The sequence below is a fragment of the Hydra vulgaris genome, chromosome 06, assembly GCF_038396675.1.
Source record: "Hydra vulgaris chromosome 06, alternate assembly HydraT2T_AEP".
In the NCBI taxonomy this organism is placed as follows: Eukaryota; Metazoa; Cnidaria; class Hydrozoa; order Anthoathecata; family Hydridae; genus Hydra; species Hydra vulgaris.
The window spans coordinates 20,792,381-20,812,554 of NC_088925.1; the positions used below are offsets into that span (position 1 = coordinate 20,792,381).

General features: G+C 29.4%; 1 non-coding gene across 1 annotated transcript; it reads left to right on the forward strand.

Annotated features, from left to right (window-relative positions):
- Positions 1-380: 380 nt before the first annotated feature.
- On the forward strand, positions 381-462 carry trnal-uag (transfer RNA leucine (anticodon UAG)). The gene has a single exon. It is a non-coding gene; the product is annotated as a tRNA-Leu (tRNA).
- The last annotated feature ends 19,712 nt before the right edge of the window (positions 463-20,174 follow it).

A 20,174-nucleotide genomic window follows, 5' to 3' on the forward strand; every position in this document is an offset into this window, starting at 1 on the left:
TTATCATAAACAGCCTGACAAAGCGTATTGAAACAAAAAATATTCCGACGATTGCTTCTTAAAATATGACATAAAGCAAAATGAGAGATTTGTATCAAATTCTTCCAAATTTCAAAGTAACTGCCATTGGTGAACAACGATTATTTAGAACAAAATATTTTGTATTTGTCTTTGTATATATAAAAGATATGTGAAAATTCTTAAAAAAATTTACTCTCAAAAATTTTTAAGAGCGTGGCTATCCTGCCGCGCTCTTGAAAAAATATTTAATTTTTGAGAGTAAATAAAACAGCAGCCTTAAATATATATATTTTTACCTAGTTTTACAAAAGTAAACAAAAATTATAAATTTAATTTATTATTGTCACAGTCTACATCATGGCAGGATGGCCGAGTGGTCTAAGGCGCTGGTTTTAGGCACCAGTCACTTCGGTGGCGCGGGTTCGAATCCCGTTCCTGTCAATGAGTTTTGTTGTTTAAAAAAAAACATTTTTTTTAATTTTATGTGATTTTTTTTCCATTTCTGCGTTTGAAATTATATCTGTTTTTGAAATAATTTTATGTAGATACATGGTATAAAACTATATCTTTATATTCTCGGTATCAAAAACTGACTTTCTGACGTTATTCCCTAAATTGTAAAGCTAATCACTGATTCCATTTTCGACGCGTATAAAAATTTTAAATTTATTAATATGAACGAGTTTTGCAAACTTGCAAAAACATTCGGATCTGAATTAACAGTATTTGGTAAAAGTGTGCCAAACAATTTTGCAATCACAGACAGTGTAAACCAAAGTAGATATAGTATATTTCATCAAATAACCAACTAAGGAAATATTGTTTTATATCTATAATATAAAAATTCACCACGGCTGTTTCACTCAATATAAAAACGAGCTTGACATTATGGGTTATTGACTTAAAGACTTGGCTTGAGTTATTCAACAAACAAAAAAAAAAAAGCATAAAAAGGCACTGTTTCAGTTTCCTACCCCTATAATTTTATAATAGATTTTGATAGAGAATTTCATGCTGATTAAGAATCGAATAAAAACAGTGACCTGAAAATTCGAGGAGAGCACTCTAATTTGATGTTGAAGTTTAAAAAATTATACTAAAAACGCTAATAATAAAAACGTCATCTTTTTAAAAACTTCTTTTAATCGGCTTTTATTTGGAAATTAACCGTTTAGAAAAACTTTTTTTTAATTATGTAACCCGGTTTTTATTGTCGCATTGTTGAAATTTATTTAAATTAAGTTTATATTTATATTAAATTCAGTTTATATTATAAGTAAATTTTTTTTAATAAACATTCTTTGAGACAGCTTTTTAGATGTACATACATCGACTGACAAATAGGGATTGGCGCGATTAAATGTATATGGTTAAGATCAGGGTTAGGGTTTGGATCAGAATCAATAAGAAACTAATAGGTTTTGCTTTTACAATTTTTCTTTAGAGTGTTAATAAAAACCGGGCTGTTTTTAAGTTAATGAAGAAAAAAAAGTCTAATCATATTCGAATATGAAGAAAAAGGCGATTATTAGCGTTTTTCAGTGTAATTTTTTAAACTTCAACATCAAATTAGAGTACTTTCCTCAAGTTTTCAGGTCAATGTTTTTATACGATTCTTTATCAGCATAAAATTCTATATCGAAATCAATCATAAAATGATGGGGTAGGAAACTGAAACAGTGCCATAAAAAGTATAATGTTTCGCATAAAAATTCACTAAATTTAAAATAAAAGTATTTTTTTATATAAACGCTTTTACCTTCAATTATAAAAAATATATAATCTTTCCTTGTTAAATAAATGTTTATATTAAACGGATTGTAATAAAATATCGTTAAAATATTGCTGTTGATTTGGGATAACTTTTCTGTTTTTTGCGATTTTTACGGAAAACCTGTCTTGGGCCAACTAAGATTCTAGAACATAGCTTAATGGTTGAAAGTTATAACGTTGATCAATGAGTGTCAACTGATTTGTTTTTGTCAAAAAGAGTTATTTTTTTATTGCATTTATATATTTAGTTTTACTATTTATAGATGTAAAATATAAGATTTTTGATCATTAACGTAAGTTATTGAAATTTTAACCTTTTCTACATATGAAAATTAAAAACCTATTTTCCGTACCTCTAGCTATGTTATAGAATATCTTTTCAAACTTAGCATGTTAAGAAACGTTTTCTAGTTTTTCGCGTAAATTTTTGTTTACGTTTTTAAAGTAAATCGTAAAACGTTTAAATATTTTCTCTAATATTATTTTGCGATTTTGATGTTTTTATATCACATTTAGTTTAAGTAAAATTTTTTAAAATTATAATGGTCTAACGATGTTTATACTTGATAATAAATATCTAAAAGATGTTTTTTCATATTTTGTTTTGATAAAAAGTAACAATAAATTTATAGATAATTTAGCTATGCTCATTATTTGCCTGTTTATTTAAAAATCAAATAAGCTTTGATTGATTCCTAAAATGTCATAAGATAAAAAATTCTATTGGTGTTATTAACCTTTTTACAGAACAAAATTATCTCTAGTCTTATCCATTATTTCAAAAGTTATAAAAATTTTAGTAAACACTTTTTAATTTCAAAAAATAACAAGAAGCCGTAAAACTTATTTTGAAACAGCCATGTCACTCACTCATCATCTTCTCAGGAGTTATTGAAGTGATCTTCAATTAAAACGACAAACAGTAAATGGTCTCCACGAACTAAAAAGTCATCGAACTCTTGGGGTAGGGGAGAGTGGGGTATTGGCAAACAGCTCAGCGGGAATGCGACACTAGTTATTCGAAATTGATCATCCTTATTGCTTATCATTTAGTCTACCTATTCAGTAACTTAAACCTTGAAAGAAACTTTTATAAATCTTATTACAAAATAAAAAGTTTGGGTAAAAATAAATAAATAATGTTCAAAATTGCTCTACGTACGTGGGGTAATTCCGAACACACCATAAGTTAATCACAAAATCTGTTGTGTAATAACGAATAAAATGCTGATTGTAATAATTAAGTGCAAAAATTACAGATAAAATCTTGGGTAATATGCTCACTTTCGCCAGGCCTTACAATTTTAACACATAACCAAGTCTTGGGGAGTCAATGGGGAGGTCTCGAACTTTCATTGCAACTTAATACAACAACAGCTTAATTTTTTATAATAACTTTTACATACTTTTATATCCTTTCAAATATTTTTTTAATCATAAACTGAAAATAAAATGTATTTAAACAGGGGAAAATCTTATTGAACCAGTTTTCATTTTCAAATTTAATTGATTGCACACAACAGTCAATTTCGCTCTTTTCTGTAAAAGTTTTGACACCTTGACATTGGTAAAATTAACTGTTTGATTTTTAGTTTTTGCTGTCTATTACTATTTCCATACAAAAAGGTTTATTGGTACAAGCTTTTTGTACACATAAATTTCTTTTTAAAAAAGAGCACTTTACTTCAATCATTTTGTAGCTGTCTCAGTTAATACACAACCCATCAGGGCTACAACCAGCCATGGAATTTAGGATTTATCGCAAGATCACATTTTTTAGCATCACAGTTAGCTTTTTCTTTAAACTTTTCATGAGCAATATCTTCATTTTCAATATTCCATTGACAAGCTTGTGATTATACTATCACAGTTTCTTATAAGCTTTTTTAACAATGAAGTTGGAGGAGTATTCTACCGTTTATAACTCTACCAAAATTTGATGAAGTAAGTTTTTTATTTTGTTCTTCAATCCATTTTTGTTTTGTCAACATTTTTTCATTTACTCGTTATTAAATATTTTATAAAAATGATTTCGGCCAAACTTAATTTCAATAATTAACACAGCCATTGTCATTCCTTGGTTTAATTCTATATCATAAAGTATTTGATTTAACTCTAATTTATTTTCCATAGTTCTCGTTGAATAACTGATAACCAGTTATTTTATGTTTCGCAGCTTTTCTGTATGATGCTATATATGTAAATATGTTGATCTGTTATGGCAAACAGAGATGTTGCCTTTTGACCATTAAGTTACATCTTTAGAATTATTTTATTTATTATTTTATAGAAATATTTATTATTTTATAGAAATATTTTATTTATTATAATTATAATTATTTACATCTTTAGAATTATTTTATCTTTATCACTATTTAATTCCTTGTTTGTAATTATACAAAATGTTGCATTTAATAGAATTATGCTAGGACTTTATAAATAAAAAAGGTAGAACCAGCAGGAACATTAATGAGCTAATTATATATTCTTTTACTTATGTAAAATATACTTTTATATAATTTTACTTGTAAAATATACTTCAAATAAGCTTCTCTAACGAAATTCATCTATAACTACGTTGAAATATTTGTTTATATTACAATGCGGTTATTCTCCTGCGGAGATAATAAAATTTGTAAAAGATTTTGGCGCGAATATAATTAATTTTATCTAACACAAGGAGTGAGACAAGGATTGATTCTGTCTTCTTACCTGTATTATATATATACTTAAAGCCTACTTGAAACCATACGAAATGAAACTATCAGTTTATGTAAACTACACATGTCTTGTAGCATACGCTAATGACATCATACTTCTTAGTTCTACCCTGTCTGAAATTAAAAAGCTTATAGCAGCTTGTAATATATACACTAATGCAAATTGTATAAAGTCAAATGCTAATATGACCTAGTTCTTGTTCACCGTAAAAAAAACAAATTGCAAACTGCACGATAACGGTTGACCACCAACAAATAAAACTGGATGATAAACTTAATCATCTAGGTTTTATATGGGATACTAAAAGCCCTTCTTTTGCCTCACTTAATCGTTCAAATATTGATAATAGAATCCAAACTCTTATTCAGTCTGGAATCCACTTTTTTATCCAAGCTCAATTGTCCAGCTATATAAAACATTGGCGGTTCCGGTATTTACGTATGGTCTTGAACTTTGCGATTATAAAGACCTATTAATGCAAAAGCTTGATATAATAGGAAGGAATGCACTTAAGTCACTCTTCAATGTTTCTAAACACAACAAAAATTATATTCATTCTATGTTTTACATCCAAGATGTAATCGTACAGCAAAACAAGTTAAATTTATTTATTCACATAATGATCAATAAAACAACCTTGGGTATTGTAAATTCGCAATTCAAAAATCAAACCGCTAGGCACCTTTTTCAGCTGATGTTATAGGTTTATGCAATCGAAATGAACTAAATCTAAAGAACTTAATGCAAAACAAAAAGGTTAAGCTATGCAGTTGAGTTCTGAAACTTATTGAAGCAAAGGAAAATCTTTAAAGATATTCTTGAAGTAGATATTCCAAGATAAACTGATTTCTTTTCAAAAATAAAAATTCTAATTTTTTAATAATTTACTTTGTATTATATACAGTGGGTGATTAATAAATATAAATATTTATATAGTAATAAGAGAGAAAATTATTAACTATGTACGAGCAAACCACGAAATAATGAAAAATTAAAAAAGCTATGAATTGCGAGTTTTTGATTTTTCTGTATATACAAATAGAATAATGCATTGCGTGAAATAATAATAAGGGGAAAAATGAATTCGCACTTATGCCAGTTTTTGTACTTATGCCAATTTGGCGATGCTTTCAAATTTATTCGGCGCACTTATGCTAATTCGCAATTACACCAGTTCGCACGTATGCCAGTTCGCATTTATGCCACTGTTTGCAAATTCTTTTTGCGCACATATATCAGTTTGCACTTATGTCAGGTCGCATTATTGCCAGTTTGCATTAGAGAAATTCACGCTTATTCAGCCCCCGTGGGCTACTTGTTATAAACGGAAAAATGACTAAAATATATCAATTTAAAGAAGAAATATTTCAAATAAAAATAAAAATTTTCCTTGTAATTTTTTTTTAAAAACTCACTATTTATTAGGTCGAGTTTAAAAGAAAAATCATATTTGGTTGAAAAAGTCTTTAAAATGAACATATAAACTGAGTTTTTGTGAATGATGTTTTTAGAAAAACTAATTTTTTTTTTTTTTTTTTTATTAGTTTTTTTATTTTCAGAGAAGGAATTCAATCGTAGCTGTTTAAGTCTTTAACCTGTTTTTAAAATAAAAAAAATTCAATTTTGCGAAGAATTTAACGAGGGTTGCGAATATGTAAAAGTAAAAGATACGAAAATGTATTGCTTTAATGATACCACTAGCAAAGAGGAACAATTGCAATTTAAAATAATATTTATTTGATTAAATTTGTTTACATGCTGAATATATGCTGAATTTTAAGACATTTCTATTTAGTATGCTAAATTCAACTAAAACTTGATTAAAAAAAATATCCAACCAAATATCAATTAAACGGACTAGAGGTTGAAAAGTTCTTTTAAAATATCTAAATAAAGTGAGAGTTTTTAAAGACTCCTGCTACTCTGTATCCACACATTTTTGCTTGAATAAACTTTGACTAGATGATCCATTAAAACCCAGTTTTACAGTATAAACTACCTCCTTTACCATCACCAAGCTTTTGAAGAACCTCCTGACACTCTGGTATTCCTGAAATTCGAAATAGAGTGTGATCTAGCATGTTTGTAGAGAGCACATAGCTTGCGTTTTGGATACAATATAATAAGATGGATAGCATTTATGCTTTTCTTCCAATAACACGTCTAGAGTTGGATAAATATCAACTTTTTGCATTAGTGAGCTGTTTCTGATTAGTTGGTACTGGTCATCTGAAAGGTCACACTGTATTTTAAGGCTGGGAGCAAATGCAGAACTCAATTTAATTGGCTGAATGTCTTTATTTCTTTATAATCATTTCGTCTCTGCTTCTTGTAGTTGTTTTCAGTTTAATTTTAAATGCTGCGTTAAGTCTTTAGGAAGCTGAGCTAGTTTTGAAACTTTTTCTACTCCTTTCTGAAACCTCTCTCCACTCTATAGAAGGTCTTAAATATTTCTGAATCAAGAGTTTGATCCTTTTTTTTCTACTCTGTTTTCATGAACTAAAATATTTTCTCGCAACCAGTAATTTTTTCTCTTTCAATCAATCTTGCAAATATGCGGTGTGCTTCCAGTATATATATTTTTTAACTTACAGATAAAAATCTTAATGTAATCTGTAAAATGTCAACATCTTCCTTTTCTAATATATTATTTTCAAGAACACCATCGAAAAGATGTAAGTGCACATTTTTAGTACAAATTGCTAGTTCTGAATTCTAATCACTAGATCTCTTTTCTATATGATTAAAAATAAAATTAAAACCTAATATTTTATATTATGTATATTGTAGTTTATCCTTCTCCGGCTAATTGCCATATCGAGGCCATATACTCAGGCCCGCGAAGACAAGTTTAGCTCACTAAAGAGCATCATCACCCGCTTTTCTGACCAAGAATAAATGAGTTTAAGAAGAACAAATTAAGTTAGAGTGAAAGTCAGAAGAAGTCGAGTTAGAACGATAGCATAGAGAAATCGGGCTGATATTGCACTTTTATATTACTAGGCAGATATTGTAGCTTCATAAAATAGAAAGATAGCTTCATAAGATAGAAAGATAGCTTCATAAGATAGAAAGATAGCTTCATAAGATAGAAAGATAACTTCATAAGATAGGAAGATAGCTTTATGTTCTGAAAAGATGCTAGAGTTGTCTTAGTTCTCGTATTTCTTAAATAGCCTTAATTTTCTTTGTCTTTCTGCTTTCTCTATGTTATCTTTCTAATTTAACTACATCCAATTTTTTCTCTTTTCACAATCACACTGCAAACCACAACAAAACCGCAGTACCTAAGAAACATTATATAAACGGGTAATCTAGATCTTCAAATAAACTAATGACAATTATAACATAACTGTCATTATTATTGATTGCCATCGGATCACATACATAGCAAAAGTTATATCCTGCGCATTAAAATTTATTCACAAAAAACAATTTTTTTTACTTTACTTCTGTTTACTTTATATTTCTAGTCCAAGGTCTATATTTAATAGGATAAGGAATGTAATATTTATATATTTTAACAAATAGTTTTGATTAACTTGTTAATTCCAAAGAAATACCGACTCCCCAACAAACACAATTATAAAATTTAGATGCCCTTAATTAGAACGTAATTGATATTGGTTTAAAATAAATACAAATTTGCTTTAAGTACTTTAAGATCCATGACACACTTTTAAACATTACTCAATAAAGTGCAAACATGTGCAGCTAAAACTTTGCATATTAATTTTCTATAGTACTAATGAGATGTTGATACAAAAGTTATGGTGGAACTATTAGTCCTGTAGAATTTCACAAAAAAAGGGTCAACCTAAAAAAAATTATTATAAAGACATGTTATATATCGTTGAAAAATTATTTCCTCTTTAAAATGAGTAATTGGTATTTTTTTTATTTAGGGGGAAAAAAAAGTTATGACGTCACAAAGATTAGAGGGTAAAGTACGGATATTTAAATTTTGCTAATGAGTTTTAAACATGCTATACAATAAGTAACTAAAATAACACTTATATTTAAATATAAAAGTGTTGAGTATATTATCTTTTTTGTTACTAGAATCATGGCTCCCGGAGCGGCAGGGGCCACGACCCCCCAGAGGACCTTTTTTTTATCTTTGCAAAAGGACCTTTTTTTATTTTTTTGTTTGCTTTTGTCAAATATTTTTGTTAAACTGTGTTTTTGTAAGTAAAAATGGGCAAAGGTATTAAAAAGTTGCAGTTCTACATTTCGAATTGTAGAGTTATTAGAATGTAGTATTCTTCATGTATTCGAAATATCGTTTGTTTTTGGCAATTTAAATCAAAAACTTTTTATTAAATTACTTATCTTAGTGTTTATGTAATTATGTATTGATTTGCTATTTTTAGACTTTAGTACAAACTATCTAATCTTGCAAATGATAATACAAATAATTCAAAATACATGTTTTAATTGCAATAAGATTAGTTTGTAAACGCTTTTAAAATAAATTTTTTGCAAATCTCAAAATTTATGGGCTTAAAAAATGAATATGTGTATTATGTGGTAAAAAAATGAAATTAGAAGAAGATTCGTTAAGCCAAGTGGGGGAAAGATTTGGAAGAGATGCTGTCAATCAAGAAGCTCTTGAAAAATTAATTGAATATGCTTCAAAATTGGATTTGAATGTATTAATTTACGAACTGTGTAAAAAACAAGAGGAAGAAGAAAAGGTTTATATTCAATCATCGTGTCGAACTAAATTAAGAAACCAATCAAAATCAATTAAAAGATCACAAGCATCAAGAGAAACTCCTATAGAAACAAAACGTTTAACTCAATCAGAACAAGTTATTTTAATTTTAAAGATCAATGTTTTTATTGTGGAAATATGTGCACACTTGACAGTCCCCATCCTGAGAGAAATAACTTTATAGAAGTAAGAACAAAGTCAACAAAAATTTATCATGCAACTCTAGAATTATGAAAAAAAACGCAATGACTTTTTATCAGAAACAATACAATACACATTACAATATAGTATAAAAAGGAAAACAAAACTTATTTAACAGTTCATTCGTTCCAAGCAGAACATAGTGAAACACAATAAAATAAACAATATACTTTGCCTTGAAGGTACAACATCTATTCAGTTTGTTTGGGATAACACAGATCATGATTTAGCGACAATCGATGGTAAAAACACACATCACGGACTAGGTTCTATATCAACTGCAAATGGAAATTTTATTTTAAAAGAAATGTAATTTTTTTTTGAAACATTACTAAGCCCAAGTTATGTAAAAAGTTTTCATTATATTTTAAAGATGTAAATCTTTAAAATATAATGAAAACTTCTATAGATAAAATTTAACTTGAGATTTTTGATGATATGAGCCGATCATGGTTTACTTTTCCTTTTTCTTTCATTTAAGGTCACTTTAAAGCCAAACCTTGTCGATATACTTTGGAACATGTCATATATTTTTGAGCTACAATGCCCTAGTTGGGCTGCCTATATGAGTCGTCAAGTTAATAATGTCCTACCTATATCTAAAGTAACCATGCTTCTAGTAATCAACTTACTGGCAACTGATTTCAATGCGTTATATTCTTTGTTAAGTTTTATTGTAATACATTCAGAAAAGCTACAACTTGGAATGCCCTGTGTGACATTTGATCAACAGCTTTATGTCAAAGCCTATGAAATTGCAGCCTCAAAGAAAATAAACGTTTTTATTAGAAATGGTAGATTTCATCAGCTAATTAGTTTTCTTGGAGCTATTGGAACATTGATGGAAGGAAGTGGATTGAAAACTCTTGAAATTATTTATGTTTCAGTAACAGTCGACCATATGTTTTCTGCAAAGACAATTGCTCAAAGTCTTCAAGGCCATATGTTTGCTGCATCGGCTATATTACCCATATTGCTGGAGGAAACTTGGATTAAACTAAGCAATAAAGAAAAAGGTGAAATTAAATTAATGTACAACTCAAATATGCATAATAAAAATGGTACTACTAAAAAGAAGTTAATTCTATTATTTGAAGAAAAGCAAGAAGAATGCATTGCAAAATCACGAACTGCAAAATTATGGCTAAACTATGTTCACTATATATTTATTGTACAAAAATTTATTTGAGCGGAAAAAATTAGTAACCGGAACCTAAATATTGCTACAACAAAATGTATGCTAAACCTACTTATCTCGACTGAGCACAATAATTATACGTTTATATTTATAATCAGTAGATGAATTAGCATGCACTCACCCAGAAGTATATAAACAGTTTCTCAATGGAGAACATACTTTAAGGCGCACTTCAAAGAGTTGGTCTGGAATATGGACGGATTTATCAATAGAACAGATATTAATGAAAACGTTAAAGGGCAAAGAAGGAGTTGTTGGCAAAGGAATTACTGAAAATGTGTTACATGTTTAAACAAGTACAATGCATAGGTATAAATAAGATTAAATATTCCTGTTTTATTAACTTGGAATTTACCAATAGAACAACTGGTGTTATGGTAACAAAGGGATAAAAGGTTAAAAATTACTAAATGCTACTAATAAAATAGACATTTATAGCAAAAACTAAATACGGCAAATATACATTATATTTCTTCCATTAATATTTTTTATTGAAGTGCACTGAAATGACAGAAGCAGTAAACTCATTAACCTCGCCAAGAAACACAAGTAAGGAACACAAAGAACTTTGCGCGAGAAGGATCAAGCGAGACTCTGAAGATTTTCAGAAACTTAAATCATGGTTTGATTCTCATAGCTCATTTGATGTGCGAGCTTTCTTTTGATTCTAGTAATTGACGATCTTGAGGCTTTAGACCTTGATGTACGATCTTGAGGCTCTGGACTCAGGACTTGTAGATGAATTTAATCAGGCGACTTGTGATTGTTTGGAAATCATCGGTGCATTAATACAGGCACAAATGAATGATATGGCATACACAGAAATATCCTTTAAGAGAAGTAATCAACCCAAAAATCTTCAAGAACTCTACTCAAATATTAAAGTCAACAATGAAAATATATAAGTTGATCACTTGACATTATTTTTGCATTTTTCAGTTATCGTTGAGAAAAAACGAGAAAAAGAAATTGAAGACTACTTTTACTATGAACTGACTTTGTTCCCTATGTCACCTTTTAAAGATGATCTTATGCGCAGTACTCAAAAACAAAAGCTAAAGTATTACCTAACAAAGTCAGATATATCTATGCTCTATGCTCCTAATTCTTTCAGAGTTGCCGATGGTGGCGCTCTTTTATACTTTTGCGATTGGAACAAGGGTGAAATATTTGATAACATTTTTGAAAAGTACATTCAATTTCTAAATTACCTTAAAGTTAGTGCAGTAGTATTCGTTGGATATGAAAATTCTACAAAAGACACTACGCGTAAAAAGGTGGATCTTTAACACAGTTTGCAGTTGAAATACATAAAAGCAACCTTGTTTGTCTGATAGAAATAAATTTTTCTCCAATTACACCAACAAAAAATCATTTACCCGAATTCTAGAAGTTAAATTAAGAGAAAGAGGATTAACTGTGTTTGTTTTTCATTCTGACGCAGATACTACAATTATTAAAATCGCACTTAACTTTTCTAAAACAGAACCTGTCACAACTACTGCAGATGACAGCAATATTCTTTGCCTCTTATTATACCACTGTAAATCAGTTGAATCTATAAATAAAATATATTTAACAAGTATGAAAAAGAGACATGATTGCCAGCGTGAATGTTATGACATTGATCAAATTATTGGCAGTATGGCAAAACATGTCATTAACAATATTCTTTTCGCGCACGCGTTTACAGGTTGTAATTACATCAGCAATTCACAATTTTAGAAAGACTTCAATTTTCAGAAAGCTTGAAGCCAAAGATTTGTGCGATGCAGCAAATATATTTTACCACGATGATAAATCACCTGATGAGATAAGAAATGTATCAATTCGTTTTATTCAGCTGCTACATTCCTCAACATTAAATCTACAACAAATACAAAAGCAAAGGAACGTGGAAATGGTAAACTCTGATCTGGCTCACAAAGACCCTTCTGTTCTTCCACATTCTCTTAAAGCTGCTTACTACCATGGATTGAGAGTATACTATCAAGTGCGTATTTGGAGATATCTAAGTGACAGTGATCATGACCCACTTAATTGGGGATGGAAATTAAAAGGCTTTATGTAATAGCAATAGCAACTGACGAAAACGCAGGTTCAGAGGATATCCCAAAGGTTGTTCGATGTGAGTGTAAAAACTCGTGTTCAAGTCGATGTTCCTGCAGAATGATGGGACTTCACTGCACTTCATCATGTTCTACCTGTCACGGTATTAACTGTACAAATGTGGAAAAAGTAGACAAAGAAAATGAACTAGCTGATGAACGTCACTTCTTAAATGTTTTTACATGAATTAAATTTTAATTCACTTAGTTGCTTTTTCAAGAGTTTTCAAGATAAACTTCTTTGTAAATATGTTTTAACATTATCTTGGTAACTTTACCGAATAATCACGTTTAACAGTATTAATATGTAATAGAGGAATATTTGTTTTATACACACATTTTTACGTCAAATTTTCTAAAATAGAGTCCCCCTCCGCCCCAATGTCATGCTTTTAGTTATTATTTAGCTTTCAGTTCATCATTAAACCAACTACTAATATTTAGGAGTAATTAATATAAAAGTTATTTTTTTTGGTTTCTTTTGATTTTTAGTAATTAACCAAATGGAAGTTGGTGAACTTTGTTAATCATCAATAACAGATAGATCATCGGTGGGCTCTACAAAATATGAAAAATTCTTGTAAAATTCAAGTTGAATTGAGGACTGTTTTGGAAACAAAATAACAGCTGCTTACTCTTGAACACTATTGTCTTTACATTGAATGATTTAAGCAAAAATATATTTTTGCTCAATTAAATAAAATAAATAAATAATAATTGAGTAAAGAGCAATATATTTCTCTTTATTCAAGATCGTTATGCTTGAGCTACTCTTTCTTTCATAAATTCCACAGACTATGGATTTCTTTCTAAATACTCGCATTCTTTTTATTAGGATGAGGATTTCCATACAAGACCATCAATAAGTTAAGCAATGCAATCAATCTATAAATCAATATTTGTATTATGGGTTTATCAGTATTGTTTAAATTGCAAATCAGATTAATGCTTTTATCTTGCCAGCATAAGTAAGCATACGATTTTTGTATTTTATTGTAGATGGAAATATCTTTAAAATCTGCTCACAGATATCGCAAATATAATCTTTAAAAATAGAAAAGTTTTTAAAAGTTTACATTGTTTTAGTGTCAACACACCCCTTCCCATTATCAGTTAATTTCTAACAATTAAACACCCCTCTATCTGCTGACATTATTTATTTATGCCCCTAAAAACACTATTTAGAGCAGGTTAAGTAGATAGATAGATATATAATCTTTTTCATCAATATAAATTTTTTTACAAAATTGTTAACGTAACAAATTGACTGGAGCAAGCAGAAGATGATGGTCTTATCATCTTGCCCCGTAAATTTCAATCCTATTTCACAATCAATATCAATTAAGTATAAGATAAACATAAATTATAAGATATTTAAATATATATAAATATAAGAATTCGTATAATTAAAGTAGTCAAGTAAATGTATCTTTATAAATATAAATACGATTAAATGCATTTTTATAAATATAACCATAAACATTTCCAGCTATTTTGTAAATGAAAAAAAAAAATTTCAAGACGTGTAAAAGTTAAAAAAAAAAAGAGATTGTTTCAGTAATGCTGAGCTCTAGTAATTGTTGTTTTACAAGGCATTTTAAATGTTGAAAAGAGTTTATTGTTTTAATCTCATTTGTGAGAAATGAGTTCCACAATCGTGGTCCCCTTAAATTGATTAAATTAGAAGTAAAAAAGATTGGAAAATGATCACTTACAACAGTTCTTATGATCCCACTTTGAGAGTTATATTTTGAAAAATTATTAGTAAAGATGTTGTCTATGAGGGTTTTAGTTTAATGAGTAACACGAGTTTGTTTGTTAATTAATGGTAATATACTATGTTGATAAAGAATATTTATTAGACTTTTAACTTTATTATCATTTTTAATGTCTAAAAGGTTTAATCGAAGTCCCCATTAAGTATAGTTGTTTATTTCTTACAGTTTCTAAATACTGTTCTAAATATTTTTTAAACAATTTTATATTACCACTAGGTGGTCTATATATTGCGGTTAAAAAAACATTGTGTACATTTTTGTCATTATTAATCAGTTCAAAGGTTAATGACTCACATTCTTCACTACGATGGCTAAGATTTACTGTTTTTTTAAATTGCAGTGTATTGTAAACTTAGAGTGTAGTAAGTGCATTGTAAACTTGCAGTGTTGAGTAAACTCCATGTAGACACTAGTTTAGTGACTCGCATAGTCCGCTATATTGGATCCTGAAGTACCGTCGACATCTGCATCCATTTTCTGTTTCGTTTTTACAAAATGCTTTTTTGGCACGTCAGTGCTTCAAGCATTGTTTGATAGATCAGCCACTTTCAGTCACATTGTTTGTTTCATTTTACCAACAAGAAGGATCTCTAAGCATCAGTAAATTTTTATTTTTGTGTATCCGTAGCCATTTTGGTGTTTTTTCCCTTTGAAATAAAGTAAGTTTTGTTTTTTTAAATAAAATTTATCTATTGACCGTACATATCTAATTTTTAACCATACACCTAGCAAATTCGTTTTTCTATATTAGTTTAAAATTGTATTACAATCAGTTTAGTCAACAGTATAAAATTTTTAAGCAAAAATCTACATGCTGCCATTGTCGGCCGACTACCAATTATCGATAATGAGATCGTTTTTTTTTTAAAGTAAAACTAAGGAGCCATGATACTAGTCTAGACTCTAGATTACTCTAGAACTAGATCTATTTCTATCTGTTAAAATGTGAACTTATTTTAATTGTAAGTTATTAGATCTAGAATGTAGATTATTCTAGATCTAGATTGGAAAAACAGATTTAGTGACTTAGACTTTATTACTTTATAAGTTTATTTAGTGAACTTAAGTGACTAGTTTAGTCAGTAGTGACATAGTCTTAGAACTTTTAATTGTAGATTGATCTATTCTAGACTCTAGAATCTGTGACTATATATATATTATTATATTACGGATCTAATTCTTTCTTTTTTTTCCGTTTTTAAGTCCACAAATTCAAAATGAGAAAAACAACCCAGGATTTATGGAGTTTCATTAGAGAAAATTTTTCCCTAATCAACATACCTATTAAGAATGGGTGTATTTTATATCTAAAATATCAAAGTAAAAAAACTCTTGCAGAGTCTACAAAGATTTTAACTGAATATTTGCCAAAGGCTGATGTTGTTAAGCTAAAGACTGCCATTAAACGAACAGAAGATGGTTTTTTAAAATTCAAAAAAGTTCCTGATCGATACTGGTTTGAAATAGTTAATTATTGTGATATGCCTTTCAGGTATCAACCAAAGGAGGATGAGTCTACTAAAGCAATGACCAGTATAGATCTTAATACAGCCTTTATGGCAGATACTACTGATACAGGAATAGTTGACACAACCTTAGATCTCAACACAGCTTTTGCTGATGCAAATGAAACTCAACATGCTGCGGCAGAGGCATATCATGCACAACAGGCTTCAGCAACCGAAAAGGTTGCCCGTCATGTTTTGCAAAAAAACAATCTCTTCGCCACTCTAGAGAAACTGTTTAATTTCTGAGAATTAAACTAAAAATATATAAAAATCTAAAATTTACAGAAAATCTGCTTCATTGACAATTTGGAAACAAAAGCATCTTCACGCTAAAGACAACCAGATAGTTTTGAAATCTCTGGATCATAAAGAGTACATTAATTCAATAAGGAAGCTGAAGATATCAAACAGTAAGCTAAGAACTCAGTTAAATAACTTATTAGAAAAAAACAGATCTGAAGCAAAAGAAAGAGATAAACACATTAAAAGCATTGAACTTGAGTTCAAAATTGGAGTTGGTGAAAGTAAAAAAGGAATGTTGTCAACTCACAGAATAAAACCATTATCTCTTAAGTTTGATCTTAGAGCCACAAGACAAAAGTGTGGTTGAAACCATGGTAGGACGAGCATATGGTCCAGCATTGAGGAAATGTGTCTACAGGTCCTTAGTTAGCCAAGTACCTATCACAAATATAAGTGATGTTCTAACCCATGTATGTCAGATTTTGACTGGGACAGAACTATCTTCAGTTCCGCACAAATCAAATGTTGCCAGAATGGCTTTTGAGCTAGAAGTGATATCTCTTATTCAGACACGAGAGGCTCTACATACTTGTGACGTTGCGACTTTGGAATTTGATGCCACTACAGTGGTGGACAAACATCTCAACGAATTCCATGTAAGTGTTTACCCACAAAAGCAGTCACTTACCATTTCTACCATGAGACTACCAGGGGGTAAAGCATTTGATTATGCCACACACATATTAACAGCATTGAAAGAAGTAGCTGATACTTATGCTGATTTTACACAGATGTCTAGAGTAACAGTTAAAGAAATCTTTTTGTCCAAAATTAAAAGTTGTCTTTCAGATAGGGCACCTGTGAATCATTGTGTTATTGAACTGCTAAAACAGGATATTAGTGTTGAACTCCTAGAACTTCATTGCAATGTGCATCCATTGGACGGAATAGCTACAGCGTCTAAAAAAGCTCTCATTAATGTAGACAAAGAGCTGAAAATTAAAACTGCCACTGGAAAAGAAGGATCTGTAGTGTCTTTTCTGTAAAACCTTTCAAAACTTAGGTAACTATATCTAATTTATATATTCTTTATTTTGCTAACCTTCTTAAATAACAAATATGATGTATGGTACTATAAAAAAATATAACACATAATATATATATATATATATATATATATATATATATATATATATATATATATATATATATATATATATATATATATATATATTTATTTATTTATTTCTAAAAGTAAAACAAATTGAAAACTATTTTTAGATATAGCTTCAAAGATGAACCAGCAACGTTCAAGTCTTTCTTGAGAGAACATGGAGTTGCTCCAGGAACCTTTCTACGCTATGTTGGAAACAGGGTACATGTAATTTTTCACATGACTGGAGTTGCTATATTCCATCTACAGCTGCTAAAGTCATTTCTTCAGCAGTAAGAGTTTTATTTTTACAAATTATTAATTAAATATAATTGAAAATCAAGTTAACATATTGAAATATTTACTTTCAGACACAACAAAAATGTTGTGACTAAAGCTCTTTTAGAGGACATCGGTAAAGATGACATCATCTTTCAGCTGCAAGCTCTAGGATTGATTGGAAAAGTAATTACAGCCCGTGGATGAAATTAGTTTATGGCAATGTATTGCAGAAATCTAATCTTGAGCTGGTATTTTTTTTTTTTTTTAAATAATAGTAGTTAAAACTTATTTTTAGTAAAATTGATCACATTTAATTGTTGTCTTTCTATCTTTTTTGCCTAATATTATTTTAGCTTAAGAATATTGTGTACCTTTTTCATTTATTTTTACATGTCATTAAATTTAGGTACCCATGTTCCAGATTTGTCATCAAAGAATCACCCAGATGAAACAAAGTTCCAATGATTTGTTGTCAACAGATCTAGATATTTTTGGGCAAAAATTAGTGTTTGACGAGGTGCACAAGTCATTGCTGAAAACAACTGATATAACGCTCCTCAACAAAATAACATCAACTCTTGAGTTCTATTGAGTGTGTTATTCATAGACAATTGCACAACTATATATCTGGGCCTCTATTTAACCCTACTGAGAAAATATTGAAGGACACACTATCAGCACCTGCCAACAATATGCATGCAGAACGTGCTCTTGGCATGACAGACTGTCTACTTAGAAAAGCCCCCAATGCCACTATTGGATATCTAGATTCAAAAGTTAAAGCAAAACTGAATCACACTCTTCAGTGGATTGAATCCAAACAAGAAGATTTTCAAAGAAACCTAATACAATTTTCTATCACTAGAGAATCACAGATCCAAAAAGCAGGAGTGCTTGAAAGTAAAGGGATAGACGATAACATTAAAACAAGACGGATTGAAGCATCTCAAAAGGCTAACAAGGCATCCAGGCAGAAACTGGAACGAGACGTTAAAAAAGTCTTGCTAAATAATGCCTCTGTTGGTAATGAAATGTTTATAAAAGTTGCCCCAAACCAGAAACCTTTTCTTGAAAAAATGTTAAGCAATCAAAGTATGGCTAATCATTTGTTTAATCATAAATGGGAACTAGACAATGGACAGGACAAAATTTTTTATGGACGAATACTAACAGAAAGGCAAAAAGACAAGAGAACTGTGTATGTTACATCTTACTAGGGTTTCGACGAGAACTCATCAGAGGATTTTGACATGTTTATTGAGTCAATTATTGCTGACATGATACTTGGCAAACTATTTTTTGAAGTTTAGTTAACTGTTATTGTTTATGTAAGAAAAAAATTTTCATGTTTTTTTGCTACTTATAAGTTCAAATTCATCTCTTGAAACTCATCATTTGTGATGTGTTTTTTTTACCTATATGTAATCTTAAAAACTTATGAAATATTCATATTTATTTAAAAAAATCATCAAACGTTTTTTTGTAATTTGCATAATTTATGGATAATAATTTCTTTATTTCATTTCATTTTTCATTGCAACTAGTACAAATAAATCCCTCTTTTGTAACTGCTCATTTTGGTATATACTTTTGTTAATGTATTTATAATACTTTCTGAAATATTTACATTTGAAAGAAAATTGCTTCACTTTTTTTTATTTCTCTATATAAAGTCCATAGGATGTCAAGGCACTTCGGACAAACTAAAAATCTCAATAACTTTTGAACCAATAATGCCAGCATCATAAATTTGGCGTTGTTGGAAAGTATTTTTCATTCTCTTTCATTTTATTACACATTTATTGGTATTGGATTAAATTAACTTTTTTGGTGCAATTACCTACACAGTTTTCTAATTAGCAGTTGAGGTTTGGCTTTCAAATAGCTGCCTATAAAGAAACATTGTACACCAACTAAGAAGTAAGAAACCTATCTATAATAACCAAATAAGAAACCTATTTATAAGACTAGTACTAGAAGCCTCAAAATCTTTTTTTACTAATTACGTTTTAGTAAGGTTATTTTATTAAAAACCTGAGGAAAATTTTTTAGTTTGTCACCAACACATCACCAGTGGCGTTGCGACACTCGGTGGCCCGTCGACAAAATCCATCCATTTAACGATTTTTTTGCGACCCTATATTAAAATCAGTGGCCCTCAATCTTATTATAAACTTGGACAAATAAGCTTGCAAAACTTATTTTGAAAAAAATCATTTCAACCGGCTGCAATTTTCTACATTTAATCGTTGTTTTTCCTTCCTTTTATTAATTGCTGCTCAGTATCTTAAGTACCTTAAGTAGTACTGAGGTCGGAGGAGCGGAATTTACTAGACAATTGGTCTAATAATGAGTTCCTATAAGTAGAGTACTTTCTATAGCAAGATCTTTTATGACTTAAGTGACTTGAAAATCCATAAAAAATGGAGTTACCAATCAATAGTTTCCAATTTACTTGAATAAAATTTGAC